The sequence below is a fragment of the Doryrhamphus excisus genome, chromosome 23, assembly GCF_030265055.1.
Source record: "Doryrhamphus excisus isolate RoL2022-K1 chromosome 23, RoL_Dexc_1.0, whole genome shotgun sequence".
In the NCBI taxonomy this organism is placed as follows: Eukaryota; Metazoa; Chordata; class Actinopteri; order Syngnathiformes; family Syngnathidae; genus Doryrhamphus; species Doryrhamphus excisus.
This window is the reverse complement of record NC_080488.1, coordinates 7678364-7702835: the sequence shown is the minus strand read 5'-3', so window position 1 is coordinate 7702835 and position 24472 is coordinate 7678364. Positions and strand designations below refer to the sequence as shown.

Here is a 24472-nt window from a genome sequence, read left to right as displayed (position 1 = left end):
ATCCTACTGTACAAGCCTATGTTTTGTCAAATATTTGTGGGAAACACAAATTAGTATACTTACGGTCATGTGAAAAAATTGGGTGGAGATCATGGGTATGTTTTCGGAATGTGGGAGGAAACCGGAGTACCCGGAGAAAACCCACATATGCACGGGGAGAACATGCAAACTCCACACAGAGATGGCCGAGCGGAGAATTGAACCCAGGTCTTCACAATCTCCTATGGCCAAAATAGTAACCACTCAGTTTTTAACATTAATAAAAATAAAAAAAAAAAACACACACACACAATGAAAAAAAACATTTTTTAAAAATGTACCTACTCACAAAATATGTAAAAATAATACAATATTTCCTTCAATATCTCATTTAATTTGTGGAATTGCTGGTTAGGACAAGCATTTTCTTACAGGAAATTTGTACTGTCTAACATTTGCAGCATTTCTTGAAATGCTGGCTTTTCAGGCATTAAAGAGCAGCATTATTTTGGCATTCTTTTAAACTACTATCAAAAACACACCATTTTGGGCGGCTCTATTTGTATATAATTTACCGACCAAACGTTTCAGTGAGTGTTGACTGAATTTTTTTTCCCCAATTGGGAAAAATTGGTTGGGTGGATATGTTTAGCTGGGTAAGTTTGTTTTGCTTGTGTTGTCACTGCTTTCAAACAAATCCTGGCTCATTAATGTTGATGGGCTCACCTTATTAATATTCACACTTTGGGGGCTGTGGCATTTGGCTTTGTAATTTTTTTTCCTCCTAATATTGTGTGACTGAATGTATTTTTATTATATTTATTATTGCAAGACAGATTTTGAGAATTATAAATATTTTGGTCTCACAATATCTTATAACACATCTTATCAGTAGTAATGTGAATGTTTGACGAGACTTGATCGCCGGAACAACAGGCTATAATTTCAGGTTTGAGTTATCGCACAATAAGCTCACTAATTCCTAATCAAAAACCCAAACCAAAACACAGGCTGCAATAAGCTGAAACTCGACTCTTAACCTGCTACGTCACTTCCTGTCCACTGGGGAACACATTTATAGTGACACAAATGAGTCTTATTTATGCCCTAAATTACTTATTTACTCTGATCATGTCTACTATATTGGGTATTTCCTGTGTAAGGGTGACTAGGGGTGTTATTTCATGACTAAAGGGCTCGAATAATGTCAAGAAATAATGTTAAAATCTGTATTTAGAAGGTCGTAAACAGACTTTGTACATGATATGAAAATATTCCATTCATAAATAAGGAATTCTACTTCAGGCCGAGTGGTTAGCATGTTGGCTGGGTTCGATTCTCCGCTTGGGCATCTCTGTGTGGAGTTTGCACGTTCTCCCCGTGCATGCGTGGGTTTTCTCCGGGTACTCCGGTTTCCTCCCACATTCCAAAAACATGCTAGGTTAATTAGCGACTCCAAATTGTCCATAGGTATGAATGTGAGTGTGAATGGTTGTTTGTCTATATGTGCCCTGTGATTGGCTAGCGACCAGTCCAGGGTGTACCCAAGTCAGGTGGGCTCCAGCATACCCCCGCGACCCCAATGACAATAAGCGGCATAGAAAATAGATGGATGGAATCCTACTTCACAGAATTCACTCATCACAGTCGGGTCTGGAACCAATTAATCGGGATAAATGAGGGATTACTGTACTACAACCTGTGATATTGAAGTATCACTACAAACCACTGTAAGGGTTGCTGGCACCAGCATCTTTCAGAATCTGACAACCTTGAAAATATTTTATGAGTAACCCCCACTGCCTCACAACCCCCAAGGGGGACAAACCTCATGATTTGAGAAGCATCGAAAAAGACAAATAGACCCATTTAAATATAGCAAGAAGCTAAAATATGACTATAGTGATGAATATTATTAATTTACATACTCCTCAGGACGGGTGTCTCCATAGCAACCTGTGGCGAGAGGAGCGCTGGATTCTGTGTACAATGCAGCAGCTGTGTCCCTGAGGGCTGAAGGACGAGCACAGGTTATGACTAAGAGGTTTCACCGTGCAAACCCTGAGACAAAAATCTACAAGTTGATCTACAATAGCCTCTTTTATAGGCTCTTTCTCTTTAACAAGGTTAACAGTGAACATTAATCATGGTGATTTAGGAATGCTACAAAGCTTCTTCATTGCACTCTAAATAGGTCCCTGGAAACAAGTATGTGTCTGCATTGGGCGATGAAAGAATATACTGTACTTGTCAGTTGAAAGGAAATTAAAAGGGAAAATTGTGTGTCCCTGGAAGTGTTTGTCACGGTCACATTAAAATGTATATTATCCTTATCGTTGCTTTCTGCATAGAGACTTCCATCTGTTCAAGAGATAAATGTTTGAACGGAGAGATAGATGTGGCATACAAAATTAAAAAAAAAAAAAAAAGCGGGTCTCAAACATGCGGCCCGTGGGCCAAATGTGGCCCGCAGGACACTAGTTTGAGGCCCCCGCCTTGATATGAAAGTTTAATGTTAGTGCGGCCCGTGCAAGTTTGATATGGATGCTGTATGGTATCATGTACCCAGAAAAAATTATTACGTTTGATTAATGTTCATGTTAAATGTCAAATAACTGTTAATAGTTATCCTCCCTATCCGTGTGGAAGTGGTAAGTTTTTGGCTATTTAAGTTTAAAGGAAATAACTTGAAGGCTACCGTTTAGGTCGCTAGCTCTCTAGTTTGCGAGTTAGCATGTGTCTCAAGACCCTGCAGTTGCGCAATATGTTGTAAATAAAAAGAGTATAAATGTGACTATAGTCGTGTTTTGTCATGTCTACAGGGCTCTAATAATGCTTTGTTCATTTTAATATGAAAAAAATAATTTGTCTACCCACCAACTATATGTGGTTTCTTAAGTTTTTATTATTTACCGTTTTATTATTATTATTATTATTATTATTATTATTATTATTATTATATTTATTTATTCTTGATCTGTTTATTTATTTTTCATCTTATTGTGTGCAGCAAAATAAAAGTTAAGATATTTGAGAACAGTGGGATGTTTTATCAGAGCTTTTATTGTAGAAAATTGGAACCAAATCACATATAGTCAAACGACCATTCACACTCACATTCATACCTATGGACAATTTGGAGTCGCCAATTAACCTAGCATGTTTTTGGAATGTGGGAGGAAACCGTAGTACCCGGAGAATACCCAGGAGAACATGCAAACTCCACACAGAGATGGCCGGGGGTGGAATTGAACACGGGTCTCCAAGCTGTGGAGCCTGCACACTAACCACTCATCCACCGTGCAGCCCTCCAGAACCCAACATTAATTCATTCATTCATTCATTTTCTACCGCTTTTCCTCACAAGGGTCGCGGAGGTGCTGGAGCCTATTCCAGCTGGCTTCTGGCGAGAGGCGGGGTACACACTGGACTGGTGACCAGCCAATCACAGGGCACATATAGACAAACAACCATTCACACTCACATTCATACCTATGGACAATTTGGAGTCGCTAATTAACCTAGCATGTTTTTGGAATGTGGGAGGAAACTGGAGAAAACCCACAAAAAAACTCTGCACAGAGATGCCCGAGGGTGGAATCGAACACAGGTCTCCTAGCTGTGTGGCCTGTGCACTAACCACTCACTCGATCACCATACCTTTGTGTTATATTATAAAGCAATTATGTTTTGTGATTCTATACTGTAGTCCAAAAAATAAACAAGCTGTGGCTTTTTATAGCAATATAGGTATAGCAATGCTAATCAGGAACACATTTGTCATATGCAGCATATTTCTATTTCAACATAATGGTCTGAGTGACCGTGTTCATCTGGCTGCCTTATGTTACCCTCATATCCCGTTATTGGATTATAATCATTTGATTATGTTAGTAAAGCCACTTTACACATGATTGGGAGTACTGCATGTGAAAGTATTGAGAGGTTGCCAAAAAAAAACTGTATAAACATCTGTTAACACATCTGTCTTTGTGACTTTAGTGACCTTAGTTAGCAGGCTGGTTCCTGGTTAATGGAGGTTGAGGAACGGGTCGGTGGTGTGTTGATGTATCCATTGTTACCATAGTGGGTCAAATTTTATACATGTTTATCACATTTTAATGCAGGGATCTCAAACACGCGGCCCGCGGGCCGAATGTGGCCCGCAGGACACTAGTTTGAGGCCCCCGCCTTGATATGAAAGTTTAATGTCAGTGCGGCCCGCGCAAGTTTGATATGGATGCTGTATGGTATCATGTACCCAGAAAAAATTATTACGTTTGATTCATGTTTGGGCGGCACGGCGGTCTAGTGGTTAGCACGCAGACCTCACAGCTAGGAGACCAGGGTTCAATTCCACCCTCGGCCATCTCTGTGTGGAGTTTGCATGTTCTCCCCGTGCATGCGTGGGTTTTCTCCGGGTACTCCGGTTTCCTCCCACATTCCAAAAACATGCTAGGTTAATTGGCGACTCCAAATTGTCCATAGGTATGAATGTGAGTGTGAATGGTTGTTTGTCTATATGTGCCCTGTGATTGGCTGGCGACCAGTCCAGGGTGTACCCCGCCTCTCACCCGACGACAGCTTGGATAGGCTCCAGCACCCCCGCGACCCTCGTGAGGAAAAAGCGGTAGAAAATGAATGAATGAATGATTCATGTTCATGTTAAAGGTTAAATAACTGTTAATAGTTATCCTCCCTATCCGTGTGGAAGTGGTAAATTTCTGGCTATTTAAGTTTAAAGGAAATAACTTGAAGGCTACCGTTTAGGTCGCTAGTTCTCAACATTATTAAAAAAAAACAAAAAAGACAACATTAAACTGTATTATGGAAAGCAGGAAGTGAACAAATGTAACAGTTACTGATTGTAAAAGTACCAGATGAAGGGGTAGGATTTAATAAGCTTTGCTTCTTCCTACTCCTTTTGGACATGTGGAACTGTGAACTGATTATGTGATGCATTCAATTGTAATCTGATGCATGTTCAAATGAAATAAAAGCATTACTTGCGTATGAAATGTGTGCCTCATTGTTTACCACAGCATTGGATGCTGCAGTTTACATGGCAGCCAGCAGCACAATCTGAGCTGTGTTCGCATCCACAGAGGACTGTCATCTCTCTATCAGCGAGCAAAGGCAGCGTCGGTGTGCCTCAGCTTCTCTGCTCCAGGGACGTCAGATAAGAAAACCCACTGTGTATATGATGGCTGCCGCAAGTTAATCATCGCCATCATCATCATCATCCATACGAGCAACTGAACAGAAAGAGTTCTATTCACCGAGGGAGGGGGGGGTTTAGAGATTGAGTTATTGAAGATAGCAAGGCTAAATGCAGCTGAGGTGTCAGCATCACGATAAAAGGAGGCCACCAAAGCCTCAAGAAGATGAGCACGTTGGTGATCAACTGAAAATGCCCCCCCACCCCCCCCTGCTGGAAAATCAAGCCTGACGTTTGTTGTGTCCGTCTGTCTGATACTGTAACTACTTTGCACAGGCTGTCAGCAGCCGGTGCATTGTGCTTATGCAATCAAGTGAGGGAGACAGGAGGGATGGACAGGCTGTCTGATTTCAAGGTACATGATGTTACCAACAGAATCCTTGCTATCGTCATGTTATGCCTGGTTTGATGAATGGAGGGTCAGTGGTTTGAATACGAATTGAATTTGGTTTGAACGGGAATACAAATTTGGAATAATAACTTATTAATGCGAGTGGTTAGTGCGCAGGCCCCACAGCTTGGCAACCCGAGTTCAATTCCACCCTCGGCCATCTCTGTGTGGAGTTTGCATGTTCTCCCCGTGCATGTGTGGGTTTTCTCCGGGTACTCCGGTTTCCTCCCACATTCCAAAAACATGCTAGGTTAATTAGCAACTCCAAATTGTCCATAGGTATGAATGTGAGTGTGAATGGTTGTTTGTCTATGACTCTTTTTTGTCATAAAGTAGGGCTTATTTTCTGTGATTACATCTACTATATTGGGCAATACAAGTTTAAAGGTGACTATAGGGATGCTATTTCATGTCTAGAGGACTCTAATAACATTATAAACTGTATTTAGACAAACAGGTTTCCAATCTAATTACACAAATTTGTTATTTATATATGTATTTATATGGGGCGGCATGGTGGTCTAGTGGTTAGCGCGCAGACTAGGAGAGACCAGGGTTCAATTCCACCCTCGGTCATTTCTGTGTGGAGTTTGCATGTTCTCCCCGTGCATGCGTGGGTTTTCTCCAGGTACTCCGGTTTCCTCCCACATTCTAAAAACATGCTAGGTTAATTAGCGACTCCAAATTATCCATAGGTATGAATGTGAGTGTGAATGGTTGTTTGTCTACATATATGTGCCCTGTGATTGTGATTGGCCACACATTAGTATAGATAGGGTATAAATACATATTAATTATTAGTATCAACATTTGAGGCCAATAAAAAACAATCTGCGGGCCGTAAATGGCCTCAGAGCTGCACTTTGGATACCTGTACTCGAGATTATGCTACAAATAGAAATAGCTTCTATTTGTCTGTCTTGTCCAAAAAAATGTATGCAAACCGAGGCACAATTTTTGCGTGATCAACTTAAACCAAAAAAATACATTAACCAGGGTGTACGCTAACCGAGGTTCCACTGTATTGGCTTGCAGCTGCTCAAATGTGTCTGTTCTGCAGCGCAGTCTTGGTTGAGTCCCCCTTCCAGACTAAACTTCTATTTGTCTGTCTTGTAGTGTTGCTATAGCAACAGATCCCACTTCTGACACCAAAGTGGCCATTAAAGTACTCACGTCGTGTACTTCTAACATAATAAGACATGTGAAAAATTGTATGCTAACCAAAAAATGTATGCAAACCGAGGCACAATTTTTGCGTGATCAACTTAAACAAAAAAAAAATACATTAACCAGGGTGTACTTTAACCAAGGTTCCGTAGTATTGGCTTGCAGCTGCTCTTATGTGTCTGTTCTGCAGCGCAGTCTTGGTTGAGCCCCCTTCCAGACTAAGCTTCTATTTGGCTGTCTTGTAGTGTTGCTATAGCAACAGATCCCACTTCTAACACCAAAGTGGCAATTAAAGTACTCATGTCGTGTATTTGTAACATAATAAGACATGGGCCAAATTGTATGCTAACCAAAAAATGTATGCAAACCGAGGCACAATTTTTGCGTGATCAACTTAAACCAAAAAAAATACATTAACCAGGGTGTACGCTAACCGAGGTTCCGCTGTATTGGCTTGCAGCTGCTCTTATGTGTCTGTTCTGCAGCGCAGTCTTGGTTGAGCCCCCCTTCCTGACTAAGCTTCTATTTGTCTGTCTTGTAGTGTTGCTATAGCAACAGATCCCACTTCTGACACCAAAGTGGAAATTAAAGTACTCATGTCGTGTATTTGTAACATAATAAGACATGTGACAAATTGTATGCTAACCAAGAAATGTATGCAAACCGAGGCACAATTTTTGCGATATCAACTTAAACCAAAAAAGACATTAATTAACCAGGGTGTACGCTAACCGAGGTTCCGCTGTATTGGCTTGCAGCTGCTCTTATGTGTCTGTTCTGCAGCGCAGTCTTGGTTGAGCCCCCCTTCCAGACTAAACTTCTATTTGTCTGTCTTGTAGTGTTGCTATAGCAACAGATCCCACTTCTGACACCAACGTGGCAATTAAAGTACTCATGTCGTGTATTTGTAACATAATAAGACATGTGACAAATTGTATGCTAACCAAAAAAAATTATGCAAACCGAGGCACAATTTTTGCCTCATCAACTTAAACCAAAAAAATACATTAACCAGGGTGTACCCCGCCTCTCGCCCGAAGACAGATGGGATAGGCTCCAGCACCCACGCGACCCTCGTGAGGAAAAAGCGGTAGAAAATGAATGAATGAATGAACTTAAACCAAAAAAATACATTAACCAGGGTGTACGCTAACCGAGGTTCCGCTGTATTGGCTTGCAGCTGCTCTTATGTGTCTGTTCTGCAGCGCAGTCTTGGTTGAGCCCCCCCTTCCAGAGATCCAATCTCCCCCTGCCACAGCCTTGTGGCAAATGGCTTTTATGTAATCAATCTGCTCCGTCCGACTACTCAATGCGGTCGAGTCACGTATTGGTATGAGCTAAAAATAAGATTACAAAGTAGAGCGCTGATTAGAAGCTAGAAATCAATACTAAATGTTAACTTCAGAAGAGGTTTAATTAGCCTATTTGTCAGGTGATACTTTTAAGCTTCTCTTTGTAAATGTTTATGATGACGGGGTATGATGTGAGATTTCCCAGCTATAAAAAAAAAACAAACACACATTTTAAGTTCAGGAGGATAAACAAACTCTTCTATTGCCTAGCAGTGACAGCCCCCACATGCCTGCTGGATACAGTAGCTGTTTATATTCTCCTCACAGGAGTTTAAGTTATTCTTTCTCCACTGCAGCTATATTTCCCCCCCATCCTTTGAGGCCATTTGCATTCCGCCGCTGTTTGTTCAAATCTGTGTGAAGAAGTACACTTTCATCGCAGAAAGACTTAAAAATCCATTTGTGATGCAGAAAGTCCTCTTAAGAGTTTCAATCTTTTCTAACATCAATTTCGCAGCACTTATCGAGTCAGAATGTATGTTTTTTTTTTTAAATGATATAGTATTCAGTCGACTCCTCTCTGTCGGTGACCTACATGCATGTGATAAAACACAGCATCATAGAGGGGGTCCTAACAAGTACCTCGCTTAGACAAGAAAAAAAAGAAAAAAGAACGCCAATCAGTTGATTATAATCCAAAAATGCTGCAGGGATAAACAGCATGTTTGTTAACACTGTGTTTCATATGCTAATTAAGATTTTTGTTTTCGCCAAACACGGTGTTTAGTATGCTACGCTGTGTTAGCACAACAAGGGATTCATCTTTCAGCCTGTCTTTCATTTAACTCGAAGATGGAAATGGAGGAATAAAATCGCCTATATTATTATAAGCGAATTGATTTATCAATCACATGCAGGGAATAAGTGTGTGTGTGTGTGTGTATATATATATATATACACACGCAACGTCTGATGACTGCAGCACAATGTGATTGCTGTATTGACCGCAATCATTCACAGTTATGGCCATGGCCACTGGCTTGATGGACCGGACCAACATAGAGCCCAAAAGTCTGCATCAGCTTTGTGCTCACTCACTGGCCGCCTGGCATGGAATCAATGCAGAATTGCAGATGTGAGCAAAATCTGCACAAGACACACACATACAGTACGCTCTCATTGCCAAAATGCTGCTGTGTTGTCAATAGCATGATAATAGAGAGAGTTCATAACCTTTCGAGGGGTATAAACGTGCTCAATAGCGATAAGAGCCACATTATTTATTATTTATTATTTATTATTTATTATTTATTATTTATTATTTATTATTTATTATTTATTATTTATTATTTATTATTTATTATTTATTATTTTTTGCTTTTGTTTTTTGTTTTTCATTTTTCATTTTTCATTTTTCATTATTTATTATTTATTATTTATTATTTATTATTTATTATTTATTATTTATTATTTATTATTTATTATTTATTATTTATTCATCAAAGAATGTGGGGGCAATTTTGATATATTTTAATTTTAGTAAAAAGAGCACATACATTGTCATACATACATGACAAAGAGTATAGATACATATTAATTATTATTAGTATTAATTATTTAATTTAATTATTATTGGTAATTTAATTATTAGTATCAATTATCATTTGAGGCCAATAAAAAACAATCTGCGGGCCGTAAATGGCCTCAGAGCTGCACTTTGGATACCCGTGCTCAAGATTATGCTACAAATTGAAATAGACTAAACTTCTATTTGTCTGTCTTGTCGTGTTGCTATAGCAACAGATCCCACTTCTGACACCAAAGTGGCAATTAAAGTACTCATGTCGTGTACTTGTAACATAATAAGACATATGCCAAATTATATGCTAACCAAGAAATGTATGCAAACCGAGGCACAATTTTCGCGTGATCAACTTAAACCAAAAAAGACGTTAACCAGGGTGTACGCTAACCGAGGTTCCGCTGTATAGGCTTGCAGCTGCTCTTATGTGTCTGTTCTGCAGCGCAGTCTTGGTTGAGCCCCCCTTCCTGACTAAGCTTCTATTTGTCTGTCTTGTAGTGTTGCTATAGCAACAGATCCCACAAAAGACACGTCACAATGTTGTACTCATGTCGTAACATAATAAGACATGTGCCAAATTGTATGCTAACCAAGAAATATATGCAAACCGAGGCACAATTTTTTTTTTCTTTTACCCCTTTCAATGGGTTATAAACTTGCTCAATAGCGATAAGGAGAAGCATGGAAATAATTAAGAGTGACTCTTAATGGAATATTAAAGTGCACTGATCAGAGAAGAGCTTATACATTAAAGCAAAAGGGAGCAATAATGATAAAGCCGCATATGATTCATACAGTCTAATAAGCTAGGAATTCAATTTACCTTTTCATGTGTATAAACATATGCATGAAAAGTTAGACATATTTTAAAAAAAAGTACAAAATGTGTACTTACTGTGCTTGAGTGTTGACTCTGGAGGTTTTTTATTGTTAGCAGGGATCGCCCATAAACTTTATTCCACACAAGTCCACAATGTCGGAACCTGTTGAGGCATGAAAAACAAAACGTGATCTATTTTAATATTAATTGTGTTGATTTGACCTCACAACCTGCCTGATATACCCCATTTATTCCATAAATGTATGCCCTAAAAACACAGTACACATACAAAATTTGCTAAGTCTAGTAGTATGTTAGTGCGGCACGGTGGTCGAGTGGTTAGCGCACAGACCAACACTCACATGACTCTTTTTTTTCTGTCATATAGGGCTTATTTTCTGTGATTACATCTACTATATTGGGTAATACAAGTTTAAAGGTGACTATAGGGATGCTATTTCATGTCTAGAGGGCTCTAATAACATTAAAAACTGTATTTAGACAAACAGGTTTCTGATGCTCTAATTACAAAAAATTGTTATTTATATATTTATTTATATGGGCGGCACGGCAGTCTAGTGGTTAGTGCGCAGACTAGGAGAGACCAGGGTTCAATTCCACCCTCGGCCATTTCTGTGGCATGCGTGGGTTTTCTCCGGGTATTCCGGTTTCCTCCCACATTCCAAAAACATGCTAGGTTAATTGGCGACTCCAAATTGTCCATAGGTATGAATGTGAGTGTGAATGGTTGTTTGTCTATATGTGCCCTGTGATTGGCTGGCGACCAGTCCAGGGTGTACCCCGCCTCTCGCCCAAAGACAGCTGGGATAGGCTCCAGCACCCCCGCGACCCTCGTGAGGAAAAAGCGGTCAAAAATGAATTAATGAATAGTAGTATGTTGACACATATGCTGTAATGTAAACCCAGTTTTGATCCAGATCTGATCCAAATCCCATATTTGGCAGCAATTTAAATTGAGATTCATTTCTTGTTTGCTGTGTTAGTTCATTCATTCATTTTCTGCCGCTTTTTCCTCACGAGGGTCGCGGGGGTGCTGGAGCCTATCCCAGCTGTCTTTGGGCGAGAGGCGGGGTACACCCTGGACTGGTCGCCAGCCAATCACAGGGCACATATAGACAAACAACCATTCACACTCACATTCATACCTATGGACAATTTGGAGTCGCCAATTATCCTAGCATGTTTTTGGATGGGTGGAATTGAACCCTGGTCTCCTAGCTGTAACCACTCGACCGCCGTGCCACCCCGCTGTGTTAGTTTGTTTATTCAAATGAATGTTGCCGTAGCAACGAGCCAGCAAACCTGCTTAGCTGGTCTTTTTGCTGTGATCGATTCTTTAACAAAGAGCCTTTCATTACCTAATAACCATCAATTATTCATCACTGCAATCATTCACACACGTACTTTGCTGATTTGTTATATTTACTCCATATTGTTTTTTCCAATACCTTGTCTCAGTCTGTCCTGCGGCCATTTTTCCTGACAAACATATTGTGCCAATAGAGTGTAAGCCTTTGACCAGTCATGCCCCCACCTTCTGGACTGCATTGTCACACTGCTTTATTTGATGAGTGCAAATACTCCTGTCTGCGTGCATTGGCTCGTCTTCGCTCCTGACCTTCTCCTCCATCACACCTCTCATCTCTCCATCCAGGTCACACTCACACTGTAAACACAACCTGTGATTTAACTAGTTTGGAAACCTGATCATAAGGTGTGTTTGTTTTGTAGACCTTCAGGGAAAGGAATATAACCTGTCACCAGGCACATGTATGTATTTTCAATTCATTCATTCATTCATTTTCTACCGCTTTTTCCTCACGAGGGTCGCGGGGTACACCCTGGACTGGTGGCCAGCCAATCACAGGGCACATATAGACAAACAACCATTCACACTCACATTCATACCTATGGACAATTTGGAGTCGCTAATTAACCTAGCATGTTTTTGGAATGTGGGAGGAAACCGGAGAAAACCCACGCATGCACGGAGAGAACGTGCAAACTCCACGAGGGTGGAATTGAACCCTGGTCTCTTTGTATTTTCAATATTGAAACATATTGCAACCAAGTCATCCATCAATGGCGCACCAACTGCAGTGTGACCATGACAACATCATAGCATGGAAGCCATACTTAGCCATTAGTAATAATTGCAGTTATTCCACTTAGCATTTGATTTTAAACGATTTCTTCTAGTGCTCAGGTTTTATTTTAGACCAAAAGTTGGCTGTAATCATTTTCAGCACCATGGACAGCGGCTCCAAAGGAACCTACTTATCAACTCCAAGCTATATTGACATATTGCAGTCACATTTAACCCATTCTGACTTTATTAACAAAAGCATATTTACAGTTCTCCTTTGCAATATTGCGGTTCAATTATCGTCCCCTGACAATATTGCGTCAATATTGCAATTTCAGAAAATTGATGAATGAATCTTTCGATTCTGATCACTAGGCGGCAGTAAGAACATACAACATTAATGACCCCTAACATTACATTACCTTAACACTGCATGAGGTCATGAAGTCAGCCATGACTTCCCCAACATAATGGAAGAAATGTTCTGCTCCCACACAGTGTGGAAGTGGTAGTTTTTTTCCTCTTAAGTTCACAGGAAATACTATAAATTCGAGGCTAAGCGATCAGCTGGAGTCCCTGCAGCATAAGCGTTGCTGGATGTTTTGTAAATAATGAATAATAGGAGTTGAAATGTGACTATGGTTGTGTTATTTAATGTCTACAGGGTTCTAATAATGTTATAACCCGAAGTTAGAAATTAATTAAAAAGCTTTTTTATGCTATAATTGTTCCATTTATTAACACTGACTGCAAAATTAATTTTTAGTGGATGGGTCTGGAACCAATTAAACACTATAAGGAAGAGACGACTGTAAGTCCTGCTTAAATATATAATGTACTAACATAACCTTGGGCTTGGCATATGAACTAAAGATTATATAATTTAGTTCCATATTATTAATGCACTTATCAACTCATGTTAATATGTGCATTGCAGTGTTTTTATGTAGTGTTAATCTAATGGCTAATGTCTTTGCCCCTACTAATTGTTTTAGTGGATGCATTGTAGTTAGTGTCAGGCCACACAGCTAGAAGACCCGGGTTCGATTCCACCCTTGGGCATCTCTGTGTGGAGTTTGCATGTTCTCCCCGTGCACACGTGGGTTTTCTCCGGGTACTCCGGTTTCCTCCCACATTCCAAAAACATGCTAGGTTAATTAGCGACTCCAAATTGTCCATAGGTATGAATGTGAGTGTGAATGGTTGTTTGTCTATATGTGCCCTGTGATTGACTGGCGACCAGTCCGGGGTGTACCCCGCCTCTCACCCGAAGACAGCTGGGATAGGCTCCAGCACCCCTGTGACCCTCGTGAGGAGAAACGGTAGAAAATGAATGAATGTTCTGAAGTCTTGCTGCTTTTGTTCATGTGCTCTTTGTTAGGTGTCACAATATTCTGTTATAGTAAAAGTAATGTTACATTTTCCTCCCATTCCATGTGGAAGTGGTATGTTTTGGCTTCTTATTTTGTCCGTCAGGACTGCACGGCGAACGAGTGGTTAGCGCGCAGTCCTCACAGCTAGGAGACCTGGGTTCGATTCCACCCCTGGGCATCTCTGTGTGGAGTTTGCATGTTCTCGTGGGTTTTCTCCGGGTACTCCGGTTTCCTCCCACATTCCGAAAACATGCTAGGTTAATTGGCGACTCCAAATTGTGCATAGGTATGAATGTGAGTGTGAATGGTTGTTTGTCTATATGTGCCCTGTGATTGGCTGGCCACCAGTCCAGGGTGTACCCCGCCTCTCGGTAGAAGCGGTATAAAATGAATGAATGAATTGTTTTAGTAAGTACCCATTTTTGGAGATCTTGGAATTGTCCTGACGTTTTTCCATATAAATCCACAATTCTGTGGATCTCAAGTCTCCTTTGATAAAGTAATAAAGATGCTGATAAGATGAGCATGATTATTGCACAGGTGTACATAGGCTGGCCACAATAAAAGGCCATGACATGTACTTGCATTATAGGAAATATGACGATAGTGATTGCATAACCTGTATCTGATTTGTCTTCAGCTTTAATAATTACAGTACATTTTGCTTCCAGTCGAGGTTTTTAACCCCCCCCCCCCCCCCCCCCCATTCGCCCACATTCATTATCGACTGAATTCCTTCACCTCACTTTAATTGTTACTCACTACATCTCGCTCATAATGGTAGCATTAAAAGGACTATTAGGGAAAAAAAAAAACAAAGCTCTTAGCGCTGAGGTTTGGTCCACAGACGCTCCAATGAGTGAAGGTGTCAGCTAAAAGCCAACAATGTAGAGGGGGAGTGTTTATCCGGCAGAAAGATAAAGTCTGTAATTACTCATACTTCTTTACGGTCAACATTCAGTTTCAAACGTTGGCTCCTTGTGATTTTGGCTCTGCGTGTTTTTATTTTCCACACTAACTCATCGTTTACGGAACTCTTGGATGCACTTGAAAATGAAATCAGCGCAAAGAAGTGACTTTGGAGCCATAATAAAGCTGCTGAGGTGTTCACACTCTTCCATATCTCAGCACTCCAGCCGCTTTTCCAATTTAATGCCCAACTTCAACATTATGAAATGTGGCTTCAGATCCACACCTGCACCCACATGGGTGCTGCTCCTCCCTGAAAATGAACACTTCCCTAATTAAGGTATCACTTTGCAGTTTGTTTTCCTCATGTGGGTGAGACGTTGACAGTCGTGCGGGCAATTACATTACACCATAAAAGTGCGGATGTAATTTTCCGCATTAGTATTCATACAGGAGAAACCTCTGTTAGTGACCCAGTGCGATGTTTGGAACATTAAACATTGTGCTTAATAACAAATGAGTAATCAGCGGCACTCCAAGCGGCTCGTGTCACTGAATTTTAATTTGCTAGGTCAGTTAAATCGCATGAAAACAACAAACAAAACGAGATTAACATGTGAAGGGTCTGTATTCTCCACTGGATACAATGATTGGCACCATTTACTTAGCATGAATGTGTCTTATATATATTTGATATTTGATATACCTACATTGATATATGAGTACTCAATGTAATTCAATGACTCTCAAACTGTCACCGTCATAAAATGTATCAATTATAAGTAACATCTTAACATTCTTAGATATTCAAGTGCAAAGAAAACACAGTGTACAAAGTTTCTACTGAGACCTGGACCCGGATAAGTGGATGATACATAAAAAAAAAAAAAAAGAAATGGAAAAGCAACAAAATAAATCAATGGCTGAATTAAGAAGCTACAAAGTTAGCACATGAAGCAATAGCAGTCATAGAAAGACTTACCGGTACTTTTAACTGGTGAGCAACTGTAGTAGTGGTGGGCAAAACCATTCATATCAGTGGACTGGATCATTCCGGTTCATTTAGTAAAAAGATCCGTTCATTTTGTTCATTTCGGTCAATTGGTCGTTAGCCTGTGATCTCCCGGGTCGGTCCGTTCACTCATGTTCACTTTTGTTCCGACTCAACAGCGCAACAACACGTGATGATGAGTGGTGTGTCGGTCATGAACGAACGGGTCAAAGTAACTAGTTCTTTTTTGTGAACAGAATGAACGAATGATGTCATCGACAGTGTCAATCAATCTCTCGGTCTCGGTCTTTCAGTCAGCTAACCCCACCCACCCGAAGAGCGAGGTGCGGCGATAGGATAAGAAGGAACGGTGAACTGACTCTCGAACCAATTTCAGCATTTGCAACTGAACGGACTGAACGGGTATTTTAGGTGCGGTGACTTTGTTCATTCATTCATTCCTTTTCTACCGCTTATCCTCACGAGGGTCGCAAGGGGGTGCTGGAGCCTATCCCAGCTGTCTTTGGGGGAGAGACAGGGTACCTGATCGCCAGCCAATCACAGGGCACATATAGACAAACAACCATTCACACTCACATTTGGAGTCGCCAATTAACCTAGCATGTTTTTGGAATGTGAGAGGAAACCCGAATACCCAGAGAAAACCCACACATGCAAACTCCACAGAGAGATGACTAGCTGTGAGGCTTGCATGCTATAACCACTTGTCCATCATGCAGCCCGACCTCATTCATTCCGTTCGCAAAAAAGAACTAGTTCTTTTGACCCATTCGTTCACGACCAACACACCACTAAAGTGTAGTAGCAAGCATGAGCATGTGGCATCGTGGCTTAAATAGGACTAATTGGGAAGTGCTTACAGGTGTGGACCGGTGGCTCCGCCCAGGAACACCAAAAAAGGGCACAGCAAACACACTCCTGGCCATAAGTTCATTCATTCATGTTCTACAAGGGTTGCGGGGGTGCTGGAGCCTATCCTAGCTGTCTTTGGGCAAGAGGCGGGGTACACCCTGGACTGGTGGCCAGCCAATCACAGGGCACATATAGACAAACAACCATTCACACTCACATTCATACCTATGGATAATTTGGAGTCGCTAATTAACCTAGCATGTTTTTGGAATGTGGGAGGAAACCGGAGTACCCGGAGAAAACCCACGCATGCACGGGGAGAACATGCAAACTCCACACAGAGATGCCCAAGGGTGGAATTGAACCTGGTCTGCTAGCTGTGAGGACTACGCGCTAACCACTTACTAAAACAATTATTCATTTATTCTCTACCGAGAGGTGGGGTACACCCTGGACTGGTCGCCAGCCAATCACAGGACACATATAGACAAACAACCACTCACACTCACATTCATACCTATGGACAATTTGGAGTCGCCAATTAGCCTAGCATGTTTTTGTGAATGTGAGTACCATGAAAAACCCCACAAACAAACTCTGCACAGAGATGCCCGAGGGTGGAATCGAACCCTGGTCTCCCAGCTGTGTGGCCTGTGCTCTAACCACTCGACAACCGTGCCACCCTCTTGTGTGGGTCTTGTGTGGAAAAAGACCCCACTGATACAATCCCATTGAACAAAGAGACAAGGAGCGCTAATGGCGTCCATGTGACTGTGTCAGTTGACCATTCAGATATTATAGCGAGCCTCACAGGTCATGCCTTGCCCATGGGTTAACAACAATTTTTGTGTTAGCATGATTGACACTGCAACACGTGAGGTTGAAAATGACACAATATAAACTGCAGAATCAAACCTTGCCTTGTAACATTATTGGGTGTTACTGTATCATCATGATGAATTTGCCCATGGCTATTTACTCATTATTCAGTTAATGAGTCATTTTTTAATTTCTTAAATGTATTTTATAACACTTCTGTATAGATTTGCGTAGAAACCCCACTCTAGTTTTCCAATTATTACATAAATGTCTAGTTTTTGTCTAATATGGGTGTTATCTGTACTTACCAGCTGTTGCATTTATCTCATAAATCTCATAAATACAACAGCAGTAAGCATGATTTATGTTATTTATTTAATCCCCCTAGCACCGGTCGAACAAACCCCCGAAGAAGCTCATCATAATTTACTCATTTTAATGTTTACACCCCAGGACAGCATACATGGTTACCTAATGAACACGAGTGGGGTGGAGGTTCTATAAGGGGGGGAGCTGTGATAAGGAAGATGGGCATCTAATTACTGCTTTCTGTTTACATAATGACTAAGTGTGGAGGTCTGTGAGATTGTGTTGGCAAGCTTGTTTGTGTTTAACTAAAACATTTCAAGGTTGAGCAAACACATTCGGATTAAATATGGAGAAAAATAATGTAGGAAGGGAATCACTTGTGATTTAATTTAGACCAAGGGTCTCAAATATGTGGCCCGCGGGCCAAATGTGGCCCGCAGGACACTACTTTGAGGCCCTCGCCTTGATATGAAAGTTTAAAGTTAGTGCGGCCCGCGCAAGTTTGATATGGATGCTGTATGGTATCATGTACCCAGAAAAAATTATTACGTTTGATTAATGTTGATGTTAAAGGTTAAATAACTGTTAATAGTTATCCTCCCTATCCGTGTGGAAGTGGTAAGTTTTTGGCTATTTACGTTTAAAGGAAATAACTTGAAGGCTACCGTTTAGGTCGCTAGTTTGCGAGTTAGCATGTGTCTCAAGACCCTGCAGTTGCGCAATATGTTGTAAATAAAAAGAGTATAAATGTGACTATAGTCGTGTTTTGTCATGTCCACAGGGCTCTAATAATGCTTTGTTAATTTTAATCTGAAAAAAAAAAATTGTCTACCCACCAACTATATGTGGTTTCTTAAGTTTTTATTATTTGCTGTTTTATTGTTATTATTATATTTATTTATTACTGATTGATTTTCTTTATTCTTGATTTGTTTATTTATTTTTCATCTTATTTTGTGTAGAAAAATAAAAAGTAAGATATTTGAGAACAGCGGAATGTTTTATCAGAGCTTTTATTGTAGAAAATCGAAACCAAAGCAAAGTTTATTAATTTTTCCGTTTTGAATAAATGCGTTTGTTTTAGTTTTTTTTGGAAAACCTGATGCGGCCCAGTCTCGCCCAGACCCTAGCTCCAGTGGCCCCCAAGTAAATTGAGTTTGAGACCCCTGATTTAGACAAAGATCCATTTTAGCCATATATTATTATTATTATTATAGTTGGTAACTTATCAAATGTACACAAGTACAGGGAAACAAACATAGAGAGTATATTTAAGAAAGTAATTTATTTCTAACTCAGAGTCATGCAGACTTTTCACAGCAACATTTCCCCAAGTGATCGTAGTCTCTTGCAGAAGTACAGCGTACACCTGCCACTGGTCAGGGATAAACTTTTGAGAACCTTGACACAGTTCAAGGGGCTGACTATAGACCTTCCAGTTCCCCAGATCTCATCTGCTGGGGATAGCAAGTCACATCAATGCGGGGGCAGCCTTGTAACTGACTTGATGGATCTGCTGCATCAAGTCAGACAGCACAAGATTCCTCATACCAAGTAGTGGTTTCTCCATAGAGAGTATAACTCTATACTATTGTCACTGCAGTGTTTGGTTTATTGCCGTATACGTTGCTGTATACATTACATTGCAACTAACGCTGTATATTCTGGCCTTTCTACATAAACTAATGTTTTACTGTCGTGGTGTACTTAATACACTCCTGATCAAAATTTAAGACCAGTTAAAAAAAAAATTGCAAAAATGTCCATTTTGCACTGTTGGATTTTAAGTAGGAGCTACAAAAAGGCAAACAAATAAATGAGAGGGAGGCTTTTTTTTAAGTACAAACCATTAAAGCGAAGTAGGCTGTTCATCAATTCAAAAGTTTAAGACCACAGCCTGGGTGAGAGGTGACTTACAGGTAATCCATATCAAATTTATGACCACAGTCTAAAAATTCTCGTCTTCCTTATGTGTGCTTTTCCCTATCTTTCTTCCCAAGGTGCCTTGTAGCTACATAAATCATTCGTTCATCCGTTCCCTAAAACAAAACAGAAATATTTACTTTTTGTTGACTGTGTGCATTTGTAAATATGTGAGCTGTTTGGTATGGAGTTCAGTAAGAATGAGATTATGACCAGTCATTGGTAAATACGACATGCAGATTGACCAATGACTGTATGGAGTACAGTAAGAATGAGATAATAACCAGTCATTGGTAAATAATGACATGCCGATTGACCAATGACTGTATAAAATACAGTAAGAATGACATAATGACCAGTCATTCGTAAATAACGACATCCAGATTGACCAATGACTTCATGGAGTCTTGTAAGAATGACATAATGAGCAGTCATTGGTAAATAAGGACATGTAGATTGACCAATGACTGTATGAAGTACAGTAAGAATGACATAATGACCAGCCATTTGTAAATAACGACATGTAGATTGACCAATGACTGTATGAAGTACAGTAAGAATGACATAAAGAGCAGTCATTGGTAAATAATGACATGTAGATTGACCAATGACTGCATGGAGTATGGTAAGAATGAGATAAGATATGCCTTTATTCGTCCCTCAGTGGGGAAATTTGTAGATAATAGAAAGATAATAACCAGACATTGGTAAATAACGACATGCAGATTGACCAATGACTGTACGGAGTCAAGTAAGAATGACATAATGAGCAGTCATTGGTAAATAACAACATGCAGATTAACCAATGACTGCATGGAGTACAGTAAGAATGACATAATGACCAGTTATTGGTAAATAACAACATGCAGATTGACCAATGACTGTATGGAGTCCCATAAGAATGACATAATAACCAGACATTAGTAAATAACAACATGCAGACTGACCAATGACTGTATGGAGTCCAGTAAGACTGACATAATGACTAGTCATTGGTAAATAACGACATGCAGATTGACCAATGACTGTTTGGAGTCCAGTAAGAATGACATAATAACCAGACATTGGTAAATAACGACATGTAGATTGACCAATGACTGTATGAAGTACAGTAAGAATGACATAATGAGCAGTCATTGGTAAATAACAACATGCAGATTGACCAATGACTGTATGAAGTACAGTAAGAATGACATAATGACCAGTCATTGGTAAATAACGACATGTAGATTGACCAATGACAGTGTGGAGTCCAGTAAGAATGAGATAATGACCAGTCATTGGTAAATAACGACATGCAGATTGACCAATGACTGTATGGAGTCCAGTAATAATGACATAATAACCAGACATTAGTAAATAACGACATGCAGATTGACCAATGACTGTATGGAGTCCAGTAAGAATGACATAATGAGCAGTCATTGGTAAATAATGACATGTTGACTCACTAATATATCACCAATATGAAGTATAATAGGAATGACACAGTAACCAGTCATTAGTTAGTAATAATACTGTAGACCAGCCAATGACTGTATGAAGTAAAATAGGTGTGATCTACAGTAACAACAATTCATTGATAAGTGGTAATAATATGTTGTCACCAATGACTATGAGTTGAACTAAAACCATGACTAACCATTGATAACTAATGACATATAGACTGACCAGTGACTATATGAAGTATTGTAAGAGTGACATAATGACCAGTCATTGGTAAGTTATGACATGTCACCTCACCAGTGACTATATGCTATATTTGATGCACCATTTATACATTATAGTACATATCCAAGTACCGCCCAAGTATCAAAACCTGAAGCATGCAAGGGAAATCTGGAGCGTGTATTCATTGAAATGTTGCTATGCTGTGACAATTAAGACTTTTTTATTCTATTTAAAACAAGAACCTCTTCATCAAATGTAAAGATGCTGTGCACATCTGCACGCAAAAGGCAACACAGCAAAAGGTCAGCGATTAATCAAATCTCCCAAAATGCCAACATGCAATAAGGTCAACGAGAAGTTCAATGAATGAAACAGACATGCCCCAATTTGCAGTTGTACTAGTGAAACATTTGGACCATGAAGTGTAGCTTAGTATTTTACATGGAGAGATTATTCATTCATTCATTCATTTTCTAATGCTTTTTCCTCACAAGGGTCGCGGGGGGTGTCAGCTGTCTTTGGGCGAGAGGCGGTGTACACATTGGACTGGTTGCCAGCCAATCACAGGGCACATATAGACAAACAACCATTCACACTCGCATTCATACCTATGGACAATTTGGAGTCGCTAATTAACCTAGAATGTTTTTGGAATGGGGGAGGAAACCGGAGTACCCGGAGAAAACTCACGCATTCACGGGGAGAACATGCAAACTCCACACAGAGATGGCCGAGGGTGGAATTGAACCTGGTATGACCAGTCATTGGTAAATAACGACATGTAGATTGACCAATGACTGGATGAAATACAGGAAGAATGACATAATGACCAGTCATTGGTAAATAACGACATGCAGATTAACCAATGACTGCATGGAGTACAGTGAGAATGACATAGTACCTTTGAATACCTAGCTGTGAGATCTGTGCGCTAACCACTCGACCGCCGTGCCGCCAACTATTGGATGTATTGGATGACGTTTTTAGGTCATTGGTTGTTTTTAGCCTTATGCATTATTTTAGCTGTTTGAAGATTAACTATATCAGCAAGTTGAAGTATTTGTGATTTTAGAAATAAGGAGTTAGTATGTACACTGTAGGCGGCATTATGAATTATCCTTACTGACCTTTTTTGCAGTACATTTAGCGAGTGAAGATTGCTTTTATAGTTATTTTTTTATAGTTATATACTTTTTATAGTTATTAGCGTATTCAAAACAGACAGCCGACCCTAATATTTGTGATGCACGATCGTGTTGATATTTTTAGCGTGAAGTGCTATGTGTCAGAGACAGTTAACTTGGTCTGATGTTTTCCACAATGACCTGTGTTCATAGCTCGTTGTGTGTTTGAAAGCCCACTTATTGTACCCGCATTCTGTCCTGAATGTACTCTGTGACCACTTTTCAGAGTTTGCGTCAGCAGCCACCTGTGAGTAATTGCAACCCCCCCACCTCCGCCCCCCCTGCTGCTTCAATGAGGCACACAACGAGAGGCTAGTGATGAATAATTCTAACAGATGAGCATTAATGCAAATAGTAATATGTGTCACATATGTACATATTAGTTATTTTTTTACATTTTTATAGTTATTTTTGCACTTTATAGAGTTGTACTGTACAGTACATATTTAAAGATAAAGCATTGTGTTGTTATTGGTGGCTGGATTTTTATTTTTTTTTCAATTTTGTTTCTGCAGTGTGCCTTGGGCCAATGACAAATGAGCCACAAGCGAGGAATGGCCCCCGAGCTGTGCTTTGTCGCTGTTTGTCGGAGTTCAGCGCACGGCATCAGTTCTGTGAGTAAACCAGCATTTTATTCGGTTTGATAGCTTCCTATTGCAGGTGAATGATGAAAGGTCGGAGGGAGAGTTTTGTTGTCATCGTTAACAAACCACATCAGTGCAACTCGTTTTTTTGTGTGCTAGCAACTTGGGGACTATCGGCTTAGGATTTTGGTTGGTGGGCTCAAAATGAGAAGTGACTGATGACATTTCTTTTAATCACTATCAGGGAAGTTTCTGATATCTTCAGGATTGATCGGCAAAGTCCCAAAGATTAACTGGTTAATCATGATCGACCAGGCCACTTCTGTGTTAGAGCAATACAAATACACGGGAAATATATTAATTTATTGATTTACTGCTTATCCTCACAGGGGTTGCAGCGGGTACACCCTGGACTGGTGGCCAGCCAATCACAGGGCACATATAGACAAACAACCATTCACACTCACATTCATACCTATGGACAATTTGGAGTCGCCAATTAACCTAGCATGTTTTTGGAATGTCCACACAGAGATGGCCGAGGGTGGACTTGAACTCGGGTCTCCTAGCTGTGAGGCCTCCATACTAACCACTCCGTCGCCATACACCCTTCCTGTAATTTTTTTTTCTGTTAATAAAATACAGTGGCTGACATAGTTAAACAGGGTGATTAATCATAATTAATTAATTTGTAAATTGTGATTATTCATTCATTAATTTTCTGTACCACTTATCCTCATGAGCGTTGCAGGCATGCTGGAGCCTATCCTAGCTGTCTTCAGGCGAACACCCTGGACTGGTGGCCAGCCAATCACAGGGCACATATAGACAAACAACCATTCACACTCACATTCATACCTATGGACAATTTGGAGTCACCAATTAACCTAGCATGTTTTTGGAATGTGTACCCGGTGCAAACTCCACACAGAGATGAGAATCGAACCCTAGTCTGGCCTGCTCGCTAACCACTTGTCCACCGTGCAGCCCAAACCGTGATTACTCTGATTGAAAAATGCAATCACTTTGCAGCCCTAATAATGACATAAATATTTTTATTCCAGAACTGCACTGAAAACAGAAAACTCCACACAGAGATGACCGGGAGTGGAATTGAACTCGGGTCTTCTAGCTGTGAGGACTGCGCGGGGGGTCTTCTGCGTATAGAGAGGGGCAAAATTGTGACGTAAATGACACCCTGTGTCCTTATATAACGGTCATTTGGGTGAACTTCATGTTGGGAGGTCTTGACTCACAGCCACTGTAATGAGTTTAAGTCC

At 40.2% G+C, this 24472-nt stretch overlaps 1 protein-coding gene across 5 annotated transcripts in view; it reads right to left on the bottom strand.

Moving 5' to 3' along the window:
* Positions 1–24472, bottom strand: part of frmpd3 (FERM and PDZ domain containing 3) — a 113051-nt gene that overhangs the window by 59813 nt on the left and 28766 nt on the right. For 3 of the 5 annotated variants that reach the window (XM_058063149.1, XM_058063150.1, XM_058063147.1), the window contains exon 1: positions 10525–10603. The exons of 1 other annotated variant lie outside the window; for it this stretch is intronic. The gene's annotated coding sequence lies outside the window, so the exon portion shown is untranslated. Of the gene's footprint in view, positions 1–10524; positions 10613–24472 lie in introns of those variants that run through there. One more of the 5 variants, XM_058063148.1, reaches the window with a different exon arrangement.